We start from the raw sequence: 13,149 nt of genomic DNA, 5'->3' as shown, positions 1-13,149 counted from the left end.
GGGTGGGGGTGGGAGGTAGGGAGTATTTGGGGTGGGGGTGGGAGGTAGGGAGTATTTGGGGTAGGGGTGGGAGGTGGGGAGTATTTGGGGTGGGGTGGGGAGTATTTGAGGTGGGGAGTATTTGGGGTGGGGGTGGGAGGTGGGGAGTATTTGGGGTGGGGTGGGAGGTGGGGAGTATTTGGGGTGGAGGTGGGAGGTGGGGAGTATTTGGGGTGGGGTGGGAGGTGGGGAGTGTTTGGGGTGGGGGTGGGAGGTGGGGAGTATTTGGGGTGGAGGTGGGAGGTGGGGAGTATTTGGGGTGGGGTGGGAGGTGGGGAGTATTTGGGGTGGAGGTGGGAGGTGGGGAGTATTGGGGTGCATGAGGGTGTGTGAGGGACGTGCTCCGGGGGCCGGTCTGTGTTGACCTTGGGAGGGAGGTCGGTGGAGGGTCCGGGCGGGGGGAGCGTTCCGGGGCAGGGGGGACATGGCGCTCACGGACTTCATCCCGGGGCCCAGACCGCGAGGCGGAGGGTGTGACGCTGAAAACAAATCTCGGGGCCCTCAGGGCGGGTGCGGGGACCACAGGGGCGGATTCGCAGTGGCCGGGGCTTGTGGGTCCCTCCAGGAGCAGGGCCCGTGCAGGGACAGTAAGAGGAAACCTCAGGGGAGAGGGCGTCGGGTGGAGCCGCCTAACAGGATTCATGCTGAAGGCAGCCAGGTGTCAGAGGTCACAGCGGGAGTGCGGGGGGTCAGATATTGAGGGGGGCCTTCTGGTTACAGGAACTCAGCAGGGTTCTTGCTAAGACTGGATCTAACCAGCACGGCCACAGGTGGGCCTGGGAGGAGGCGCAGGAGCTGCTGGAGGCGGAGCCAGGTGGGCACAGGTGGGCACAGGTGGGCACAGGTGGGCACAGGTGGGCCTGGGAGGAGGCGCAGGAGCTGCTGGAGGCGGAGCCAGGTGGGCACAGGTGGGCACAGGTGGGCACAGGTGGGCACAGGTGGGCCTGGGAGGAGGCGCAGGAGCCGCTGGAGGCGGAGCCAGGTGGGCACAGGTGGGCACAGGTGGGCACAGATGGTCACAGGTGGGCCTGGGAGGAGGTGGGCACAGGTGGGCCTGGGAGGAGGCGCAGGAGCCGCTGAGGCGGAGCCAGCAAAGGCTGCTGGGGAGAAGCTGGGGTGCTGGCTGCTCGCCCCGTGGACTGAACCCTCCTGCAGAGACGAGGAAGGGAAAGAGCCGGGGCCCTCAGGACCCGGAACCCAGGAGGGTGCAGGGCCTGGAACCCAGCGAGGGCGCAGAGGCGAGGAGCTGGGACCGGAAGCAAGATCGGGGCCTCCTGACAAGGGGACGGTGGACAGCCCAGGTCTCCTCGCAAAGAACCAGCCAGGACGCAGCCCCGCGGTGAGGGTGGGCTGGTGGCTCCGGGGGCTGGGCAGAGACCGGGAGGGAACTGGGGGGGGGGGGGGTGCGGGGAGCAGAGCACTGGGTTCTGTTGCTAGGAGACAGAAAGCCGAGTGACCACGTGTTGTTGACGGGCTGGTTTTGATGAGTGGCCAGGACTGACAGACGTGCGATTCTGCAACCGCGGACGCGTTGCCGAGAAGTGCAGCACCCCCTTCGCTCCACGCCCAGCGAGCAAGGGGAGGGGCCCCGGGGGTGTCCCCCACCGACGGCAGGCCTGTCAGCCGAGACCTGGCCCTCGTGACGGGCGTCCTCGCCTCAGACGGCTCCGGTGCTCTCGGGGTGCACCAGGAATGCTGGTGCGGGGCGCGGGGGGGAGGTGGTGCTTTGGGGGGGTGGGGAGGTGGTGGTGGGCCCAGGCACCCAGGCCACATCTAGGCAGGAATCTTAGCTCATCCTCCTCAGGACACAGTGCATCACTGCCCTGCTCTGCCTTTATTTATTTATTTTTAAAATATTGATGTCAGAGAGGAAGAGAGAGGGCGAGCAAGATAGACATATGAATGATAGAGAGAATCACGGATCGGCTGCCTCCTGCACGCCCCACACGGGGGAATGAGCCCGCAACCCGGGCCTGTGCCCTGACCGGGAATCGAACCGTGACCTCCTGGTTCCTAGGTCGATGCTCAGCCCCTGAGCCACGCTGGCCAGGTGGCCCCCAGGAGGGAGGTGGGTGTTAGGGGAAGGCACTGCTGTGTAAAGAATGCCCAGGGCCAGGAGCGCAGGCAGCTAAAGGGGTGGACTGTACAGGCCTGGTCGGGTCCTCAGCTGTGAACCTCGGGCTCGCGTTCAAGAACAGCCAGCTGGCACACTGCTGAGGGCTGTGGCAGGACCAGGTGGCGGGAGTGGGCAGGCCACAGCTGCCGGCAGGTGTGGGGTCCAGGTGAGGGACGGGCGGGGGCTTCTCCAGGAACAGGTGAGGGCGGGGGTGCACCTGGGCTCCCAGCTCTTCAGGGGCGGAGGTGGCTGGATGGGGACCTGGCCCCCGTGGACCCTGACAGAGATGTCAGAACGGTTCCGTGCTCAGCTGGGAAACGGGACGGTGGCAGCGACGCCCACAGGAGCGGGGGCAGAGGTCGAAATCCGGGGGTCAGCCACCTCCTGCCAGAGCCCCGGGGCCGGCTGCCGAGAGGGGCACAGGGCCAGGAGCCACCTGGCAGAGCCCCAGCAGCTGGGCCAGTGCGTGGCAGGGGGCTGGTAGGCGGGACGTGTCCTTTTAGAGACTAACCCCCACTTTATGGCTGCGGTCGGAGGCACAGCACGAAGCTTTCCGCACGCAGGCGGCCCCCTCCGTCTTCGGGGGAACCCTCGGAGTGTCCGCACCTGCGTTCGCAGGAGGAGGAGGAGGCTGGGGAGGAGTCGGGGCCTGGTCCGGGTTTTCAGCTGACTCCAGGTGGCCGCGGGGGACCAGGCCGTCTGGATGCGGGAGGTGCTCCCTGCCGTTAGGCGTCAGGCCAGGTGGGCCCTCGCCAAGGCAAGGCGTTAACCTGATGGGAAATCCCTGGCGGCCCGGCCTGCACGGTGACAAAGCTCAGGGTCCTGGAAGCCCCGGCGGGCAGGGAGCGGGAGGCCCCTGACACAGGAGCCTAAACTGGGAAGGAAAGAATGCTGTGGGGGAGGAAGGAACCTCGGGGACTTCAGGGAAGACGGTACCCCCATAGCACCCAGACACTGAGGGGCCGGGGGGGACCTGCGCACGCGGGAGTAAATGCTGGCTGTCACCGCTTTGGGGGCGCCTGCCCCCCAGACACCCGGTCTTGTAAGACCCCCCTAAGCGCCTGGCCTTCGCCGTCCTTCAGAGCCCACGGCCGGCTTTGATTGGCTTTGTTTGCTGAGCCGGGAGGGGTGTTTCTCACACCTGCCTGTCACCCCTAAACGGAGCACTTGTGCAGAGAGTGTGTGCAGTGGAGAGACACGAAGTTGCCAACCGCTCTGACCGGCGTGGCTCAGTGGACAGAGCGTCGGCCTGCGAACTGGGGGGTCCCGGGTTCGATTCTGGTCAAGGGCACGTACCTTGGTTGCGGGCACATCCCCAGTGGGAGGTGTGCAGGAGGCAGGCAGCTGATCGATGTTTCTCTCTCATCGATGTTTCCAGCTCTCTATCCCTCTCCCTTCCTCTCTGTGAAAAATCAATAAAATATATTTTAAAAAAAAAGAAGAAGAAGATGCCAACCCTCCTCCATCCTGCCATGCCGCGCCGCCCGCATGCGCACTGTGGGAGCGTTCAGGTGGCCGCCGGCCCTGCCATGGGTGGTCGTGGGGGAGTGAGCCCGCTGTGCGGACCAGACCGGCCGCCTGCTGGCCTCACTCAGCAGCCTGGACAGCGGCAAGGCAGCCGGCCACCGTGTCGTGACTCAACCTTTTTTTTTTTTTTTTTTTACATTTGGATTATTCCATTTCATTTTTTTCCTTTTCACTTATTTTCATCTTTATTGTTGAAAGTATTACATATGGACCCCTTTCCCGCCCTTGGCCCCCTCCACCCCCCCTGTTCCCCCCCCCCCGTTAGTTTTTCTTTTAAACATTTCATCAATGAATGCACTTGAGCTTAAATCCTTTTCTTAGTTACAGTGATTTGTAAAAAAAAATTATAAAACTAGAATCGTTAGCTCAAAATAAGGACACAGTGCAGGGCCTTGCTGTAAGCTGCCAAATGGGCGTCTGAAAAAATGTGACGTTACCTTCGTTTCTCGCAGCAGAGCTGAGGGTGCCGGTGCGGCCCGCCCGGATCCGCCTCACCCGGGTCTCAGACGGCTGTTCAGGCGACAAGCAGCCGTCGGCGCTGTAGTATGTGCGCTGTGCGAGCTCCTGAGGGTTCGCGGTGTTTCTGTAAATGGGTTTAGCATCGTCTGTGAATCCACTGTTCTATCCTTCAGCAAGCTTTCACCCGGTGTGTTTGTTTGCCTTGGTGTTTGATTAGTGAGAACTCTTAATTGGGGGGATTAATTCCCTTCCGTTTTTCTGAAACGTGAAACGCACAGGAGGGTGGAAGCCAGACAACGGCAGGTGTTGGCCGTCTCTCCCGCGCATCGCAGGTCCTTCTTCCCAGCTGCCGGCCGTCTCTGGCCAAGGTCTCCTTCGTGGACTGCAGACGCCACCGACAGCAGCCGGCGGGTGAGGGGGCTCATCTCTACCTGGTATTTTAACAGCTTGGCATCGTGTGCTGGTCACGGTTCTCGGGAGAACAGAGCCAATAGGAGGGAGGGAGGGAGGGACAGAGAGACAGAGAGATGGGGGGGCATCTGGAGGCAGAATTCTCAATTCTTGGGGGGCCACAGTCTGTTTTCTCTTAAGGCCTTCACCTGATGGGGCGAGGCCCACCCGTATTATGACAGTTAACCGGTTTTACTCGAAGTCTCCCGGTTTAAATATTAATCACATCCCACAGAAGTACCTTCCCCACAGCATCCACACTGACGCTGGACCAAACCGCCGGGTCCCGTGGCCCAGCCCCGTGGACACACACTCTGACCGTCCCACATGGTGAGCCGCACGTCTTTGAGGGGACAACTGCTCACCTTCTGCCCTGAGGGTGCTTGTGACAACACGGCCACAGTCAAAGGAATGAGCCTGTCCCTTCCAGACACTTCCCTGCGCTTGGTGATCCTCCATCCTCTCCTCCCACTCCTCCCACTCCTCCCCACTCCTCCTCATAACTCCCCCCACTCCTCCCCACTCCTCCCCACTCCTCCTCACTCCTCCCCACTCCTCCCCACTCCTCCCCACTCCTCCCCACTCCTCCTCACTCCTCCTCACTCCTCCCCACTCCTCCTCACTCCTCCCCACTCCTCCCCACTCCTCCCCACTCCTCCTCACTCCTCCCCACTCCTCCCCACACCTCCCCACTCCTCCTCACTCCTCCCCACTCCTCCCCACACCTCCCCACTCCTCCCCACTCCTCCTCACTCCTCCTCACTCCTCCCCACTCCTCCCCACACCTCCCCACTCCTCCTCACTCCTCCCCACACCTCCCCACTCCTCCTCACTCCTCCCCACTCCTCCCCACTCCTCCCCACTCCTCCCCACTCCTCCTCACTCCTCCCCACTCCTCCCCACTCCTCCTCACAACTCCCCCCACTCCTCCCCACTTCTGCCTACTCCTCCCCACTCCTCCCCACTCCTCCCCACTCCTCCTCACTCCCCCCCACTCCCCCCCACTCCTCCCCACTCCTCCCCACTCCTCCTTACTCCTCCCCACTCCTCCCCACTCCTCCCCACTCCTCCTCACTCCTCCCCACTCCTCCTCACAACTCCCCCCACTCCTCCCCACTTCTGCCTACTCCTCCCCACTCCTCCCCACTCCTCCCCACTCCCCCCCACTCCCCCCCACTCCTCCCCACTCCTCCCCACTCCTCCTTACTCCTCCTTACTCCTCCCCACTCCTCCCCACTCCTCCCCACTCCCCCCACTCCCCCCCACTCCTCCCCACTCCTCCCCACTCCTCCTTACTCCTCCTTACTCCTCCCCACTCCTCCCCACTCCTCCTCACTCCTCCCACTCCTCCCCACTCCTCCCCACTCCTCCCCACTCCTCCCCACACCTGTCCACTCCTCTCCACTCCTCCTCACTCCTCCCCACTCCTCCTCACTCCTCCCCACTCCTCCCCACTTCTGCCTACTCCTCCCCATACCTGCCCACTCCTCCCCACTCCTCCCCACTCCTCCCCACACCTCCCCACTCCTCCCCACTCCTCCCCACTCCTGCCCACACCTCCCCACACCTGCCCACACCTACCCACTCCTGCCCACTCCTGCCCACACCTCCCCACTCCTCCCCACTCCTCCCCACACCTGCCCACACCTGCCCACACCTGCCCACTCCTGCCCACTCCTGCCCACACCTCCCCACTTCTCCCCACTCCTCCCCACTCCTCCCCACTCCTGCCCACACCTGCCCACACCTCCCCACACCTGCCCACACCTACCCACACCTCCCCACTCCTCCCCACTCCTCCCCACTCCTCCCCACTCCTCCCCACTCCTTCCCATGCCTCCCCACTCCTCCCCACTCCTCCCCACTCCTCCCTACTCCTCCCCACTCCTCCCCACTCCTGCCCACACCTGCTCACTCACCACCCGCTACCTGTAGCTTCTGCTGTTGCCCTTCCGTGTTCACTCCCTAAGTTTCCATGAACATGGGATCATGCCGCTTCCCTCCCCTTCCCCGACCTGTGTCACGCAGTGAGGTTGTGCTGAGGGCCCTCCGTGCCACTTGTGTCAGTAACGCGGTCATTGCTTTTCCTGCTGGGAAGTGGGCCAGGGCGTGGACACAGCCGTTTGGTCCCACTTCCGCCTCTTGATGGGCATCTGGGTGCTTCACGGAGGAAGCTGCCGTGAACACGCACGCGTGAGTTTTGTGTGAACACGGTTCCTTCCTGGTGGGTGAGTAGCACCGTGATTGCCCCACTCTGCGCCTCCCCCCTCCTCCCTCCCCCCCCCACCCCTCCGTGTTCCCGCCACGCCTTGGGCACCTGCCTTTTTTAATTATCATCACCCTGAAGGGTGTGAAGTGGTATCTAGGGGATTTTAATTTGCATTTCCCTAATGACTGATGATGTAAGAATCTTTTCATCTGCTCATCTGCATATATGCAAATAGACACTTCTCTGGTGAACTACCTGCCATTGTTCTATTGAGTTGCCGGTGTTCTTGATTTCTGACGGTTCTTGGTATGTTCTCCAGGGGTCCTCAAACTGTTTAAACAGGGGGCCAGTTCCCTGTCCCTCAGACCGTGGGAGGGCCGGACTATAGTTTAAAAAAACAACTATGAACAAATTCCTATGCGCACTGCGGGCCCGGGACGCGTCGGCTGCTAAGCAGGACAGGCAGCGGCACCCGGCGGGCCGGATCAATGTCCTCGGCGGGCCGCATGTGGCCCCCAGGCCGAAGTTCGAGGACCCCTGCACGTCTCCCCTCAGACACGGAGTCTGCATGCACACCACCCCAGCCTACAGCTTGTCTCTCTGTTGTCCTAGCGGTGCCATTGGAAGAGGGTCTCTAAGTCCCGTTCGTGGATTTGCTCTTCCATGAATCACGCCCTTCGGGGCCATATTTCAGAAATGTTTGCCTGCCCCCACACCATGAGGTTTTCAGGAATGACTTCTAGAAGGTTTACAGTGTCGGGTCTTACGTTTCGACCTGCGGCTTTTTTTTTTTTTGGTTAATTTTTGTACGTAGTGTGGGTTACCGAGACACGTTCATGTTTTTTTCCAGGACGGATACTCCGTGGTCCCGGCACCATTTATCTGAAAAGCGATCCTTTCTCCTTTCCTCTGCGTGTTATTAGATCTAGTACCGTCTTCGTTGTCAAAAATCAGCTGGCACCCAGGCCAGCGTGCACAGGGGTTGAGCGTCGACCTCGGGACCAGGAGGTCACGGTTTGATTGCCGTCAGGGCACAGGCCCGGGTTGTGGGCTCGGTCCCCAGTAGGGGGCGTGCAGGAGGCAGCCGGTCATCATCGGTGTTTCTAACTCGCCCGCTCTTCCTTTCTCTCTCTGAAATCAGCAAAAATATATTTTTTTTAAAAATTAGTGGGCAGTGCCTGGTGGCCTGGGTCTGGGCTGTCGTCCGTACGGCCGACCGACGTGTCTGTGTTCAGGTGCACTCTCTCCATTTCCATGGCGGGGGCTTTAGTTTAGTCTTGAAACGTGGTGGTGCCAGCCTTCTGTCTTTCTTTCCATTAAACACGTCTTGACTTTTCTAAATCGTTTGTTATTTCCATATGAATTTTAGAACCAGTTTGTCAGTGTCTATGAAGAAGGACTGCTGGGTTCTTATTGGAATTTTATGCGGAGTATAAATTAATTTGGGGGGTAATTGTCACTTAACAGTATTGAGCCTTTTGACCCCTGGTCTCTGTGTATCTCTCCACGTAGGTCTTGTTTGATTTCTCTGAGCAATATTTTTTATCGTTTTCAGTGTATAGGTCTTTCTCATATTTTGCCATTTGTATTCCATTTCGGTGCTACGTTACATGGTTATTTTGGGGTATTACTTCTAAAGGTTTTTAACTCGGTTTCGATGGTTTGCTCTTAGAACGGAGAATTTCGTTGGATTTGTATGCTGACCTTGTATCCCGGAACCTTGATAAACTTAGATATTAGATCTAGTACCGTCTTCGCTGACTCCATCAAATTTCCTATATACAGTCCTAACGTCTATGAATAAATACAGTTGCATTTCTTCCTTCCAAATCTGGATGCTTTTTCTTTCTTTCTTTCTTGCCTTATTGCATTGGCCAGCATGTCTAGCACAGGATTCAGAATAAGTGGTGGGGACAGACACCCTGGTCTCATTTCTGATCTTAGAAGGAAAAGAAATGTTTGCCTAGCGTTTGGAGGTTTTATATATATCCTAGAAGCCCGGTGCAAGAAATTCATCCATGGGGGCGGGGTTCCCCTCAGCCCATCCTGTACCCTCTCCAATCTGGGACCCCTTAGGGGATGTCTGACTGCCAGTTTAGGCCTGGAATCGGGCCTAAACCAGCAGTTGGACATCCCTCTCACAATCCTGGACCACTGGCTCCTAATCGCTCACCTGCCTGCCTACCTGGTCACCCCTAACTGCCCCCCCTGCTGGCCTGATCATCCCTCACTGCCTCTGCATGCTGGCCTGATCACCCCTAACTGCCCTCCTGCCAGCCTGGTCACCCCCAACTTCCCCCCCCTGCCGGCCTGGTCACCCCCAACTGCCCCCCTGCCAGCCTAATCGCCCCCAACTGCCCCCCCTGGCCTGATCACCTCTTACTGCCCTCCCCCCCCCCCCCCCCCGCCAGCCTGGCCATAGGCAGCCATCTTGTGAAGGCATGAGGGTCAATTTGCATATTACCTCTTTATTCTATAGGATCAGAAATGGATATCGAATTTTCTGAATACTTTTATTGACTGTCTACTGAGATAATGTTATCGCCACCACTACCCACCCACACACACCAATTATGACTTTAGCTGTGTTTTCATTTCCATCCAATTCCGAAAATGTCGTCACTCCCTTTGAATGTCTTCTTTGGCCCATGAATTACTTAGACGTGTGTTATTTCGTATCTAAATATTTGGAGGATTTTCCAGAGATTTCCTGTTACTAATTTCTAATTTCATTCCTTTGGCAATGAGCATACTTCGTCTGACTTAGATCCTTTAAAATAACACGAGATGCTTTTAGCACCCAGAGGATGGTCTTTTATGGGAACGTCTCTGGTGACTTGAGAAGAATGAGCACACGGCTGTTGGCTGGGATGCTCTCTGGACTTTGACTACATCAAGTTAGTGGACGATGCCGTTCACCGCATCTGTCCCCTCAGTGATCTGGCTGCTTGTCCAGTGAGTTGCTGGAGAGTCATGGCAAGCCCTGGCTATCATTGTGGATTTATCTATTTACTAGATGCCCGATGCATGAAGATTCGTGCAAGAATGGGCCTTCCTTCCCCTGGCTGCCGGCACCGCTTTCGATCCGGGCCCGGAGCTGCCTTTCCACCTTCCCACGCTGCCCAGAGGCCCAGAGCGGCTGGGGTGGTGTGGAACACCTGACGACGCAAACGTCCCACCCTGCCCCCAGCCACTCGGTGCTTGTGTATGCAAATTAACCCACCATCTTTGTTGGGTTAATTTGCATACTCACTCCTGATTGGCTGGTGGGCGTCGCGAAGGTACGGTCAATTTGCATGTTTCTCTTTTATTAGTGTAGATACTTGCAGTTCTATCCATTTAAAAGAATTTCTATTGATGTCAGAGAAGAAGGGAGAGGGAGAGAGAGAGAGATAGAAACATCAATGGTGAGAGAGAATCATGGATTGGCCGCCTCCTGCACGCCCCCCACTGGGGGATCAAGCCCCACCACCTGGGCATGTGCCCTGACTGGGAATTGAACCCTGACCTCCTGGTTCGTAGGTGGACACTCAGCCGCTGAGCCACGCCGGCCGGGCCGATGCCCTTGTCTGGATGACCTTGACAACTGGGAGGAGGACGGGGCAGGGGTTCTATAAGATGTAACTGTGGGGGTTTGTCTGGTGTTCTCAGGATGAAGCTGGGCCGTGGGTTTGGGGAGGAGGTCACAGATGTGAGTTCACATCCTCATCCCAGCCCATCGGGGTACCTGCCGTCCAGCTGACTGGCCACTGGGGCGTGGACCTTGAGCGCCTGGCTGAGGTGTGTCTGCCGGCTTCCCCACTGCCCAGCTTCTCCTTCTCCAGCCGCCCTGTCCTGCTGGGACGGACGGAGTTCGCGGTGCGCGGCCCACGCTGACGGCGGGACCACCCACGTCCGAGAGGGTGGAGGGTGCCGATTAGTTAGAACTCTCCCCACGGGGGGCCTGCCTCTTCTCCCGACCTCTTTCTCGATCTTTATTGTGTTAACGTGAAAACAACACTCAAACCTGTAACCATTTTTGTGAGTTTATTTGAGCCAAACGGTCGACAATTGCCGGGAAGCAGAATCTCAACGGAGTAAGATAATGCTCTGGAGAATGGCGGGTTCCACCTATTTTTATAAATTTCCATCAAAAGAGGAGAAGTAAGTGGGTCACAGGAAATCCACTGGTGATAGATGAGGGAGGCGGGAGAAAGCAAAGCGGGGGAGCCGCTGGGATTGGATGAAAAGTGAAATGATGGACATCTGCTTCTTTCACACGGTGGGTGCAGGACGGTTAACGGGCAACTGCTAACACGCGAACAGCCACACGGAGGGGATCTGTGGTCTCTGTGGAATCTGTGGGCACATCTGGTTGTGTCTGAGGGGTGAGGGGGGACGGGAAGGGTGGGGAAAGGGAAGCGTCCAGTTGCCCTGACCTCCCGCAGGCGTGTCAGCTCAGACACACAAAGACCACAGCTCCGTGCGGATCGCAGCTGCCCTTTGTCCCGGAAGACACCGGCCTGGGACACGCTGCCCACCCCGGGAGCTCTGACCGAAAGCTCTCCCTTCGGACCGTCCCGTGTGGGCACCTCAGGCCTCCGAGTGGCAAGGCTGCCGCGCAGGCCGCCCCCAAGCTGGTCAGGTCCGCTGTGGCCCCTTCCCGCCCACGGTGGACACTCGGTGGCTCCTGGACGTTTACACGGGATGAGCCTAATGTGCGGGTTCGCTTTGTTGCTGGGCTTGCTGCGGCCCTGTGTTCCTCAGGGACGTGCCCGTCTGTCTGTCCACGGAGCAGCTGGGACAAGTGGACGGGGACCTGGGCGGGCGCCTGAGCCGGGGTCGCCCGGGGAAGTCAGAGCCGGCCCGCGGCTCGGGGAGGCTGGGCGCAGTCCCGCAGGTGACGCCCCAGGTCCCGCTGGCCTGTCCCCACCTTCACGAGACACAGTCCTACCTAATAAGAGCTCATATGCTAATTAGACCGAACAGCCCAACAACCGTCCGGATGACCTCCCGGACGAAGCCGGGGCTGCGAGGGGTTGTGAGGGCTGAGCCCCTTGCACGGATTTCGTTGTCACATAATGTTGTGTGAGTGCAAGGAGCACACGTCGTGGTTCCGTGTATGTGAGGGATTACCGCCACAGGGTGACTCCTAGGAATGTTCACCGACAACGTAAAAGTAGGCACAGCCGCCGCACCTCTGGGCGCCATGGAGAGAGACCGGTCGGCCTTGGCAAGGACCCCACGCCCACGTTCACGGCAGCATCACGCACAGCGGCCACAGCTCAGAGGCAACCGGGTGTGGGAGGAAAACGCGGTCTGCGTACAAGAGGCATGTTTTTTTTTGTTGTTTTTTTTTTTAATATATTTTATTGATTTTCACAGAGAGGAAGGGAGAGGGATAGAGAGCCAGAAACATCGATGAGAGAGAAACATCGATCAGCTGCCTCCTGCACACCCCCTACTGGGGATGTGCCCGCAACCAAGGTACATGCCCTTGACCGGAATCAAACCTGGGACCTTTCAGTCCGCAGGCCGACGCTCTATCCACTGAGCCAAACCGGTTTCGGCAAGAGTCATGTTATCACCCGGCCGGCGTGGCTCATGGTTGAGCTTTGACCTAGGAACCAGGAGGTCAGGGTTCGATTCCCGGGGAGGGCACCTGCCCGGGTTGCGGGCTCGATCTCCAGTGGGGGGCGTGCGGGAGGCAGCCGATCCATGGTTCTCTCTCAGCCTTGATGTTTCTCTCTCTCTCCCTCTCTCTTCTTCTCTGACATCAATAAGAATATACATATTTTTAAAATGGGTGTCATGCTGCCCCAGGAAGGAGCGAATCCTGCATTGGCATCAGGGTGGATGGACCTTGAGGCCATCCTGCGAGATGAGGGGAGTCAGAGAGAGAGATGCCACGTGACCTCACCATGAAGCAGAATCTGAGAAAACACACAGAGTCACAGGGCCGGAGAACGGGTCGGCAGTTTTCTGATTTGACCGATGAGAGGAGCCCCGACCCGCCATGGACCCAGAGCCCGTGTGGCACGGGGCTGGCACACGGGCTGGCACTCGCCAAGGAAGATTCCACCCCGACAAGGTCACCGACCCCAGGGTTTGCTCCCAGACAGGGGTGACAGGTCCCCGCACGGAGAGCCAATCGCCACCTCGCTCGCCAGGCCCGCCCTGGCCTAGGGCCCTGGGGTGCTGATGCCGGTGACCTGGCCGGGCTGGTGCTCCCCTGGGGTCCTCCCCCCGGGACGCGTGGCTGCACCTGGACCTGGGCCCGGCTGCCCAGACCTCTGTCCGCAGGAAGACCGTCCGGACCTGAGGCCGCTCCCCTTCTCGGCCCCGGAGACCAGAGATGTATGGGCCAGAG

This window comes from Plecotus auritus, assembly GCF_963455305.1.
Source record: "Plecotus auritus genome assembly, chromosome: 3".
NCBI classification, from domain to species: domain Eukaryota; kingdom Metazoa; phylum Chordata; class Mammalia; order Chiroptera; family Vespertilionidae; genus Plecotus; species Plecotus auritus.
This window is presented reverse-complemented; position numbering follows the sequence as displayed.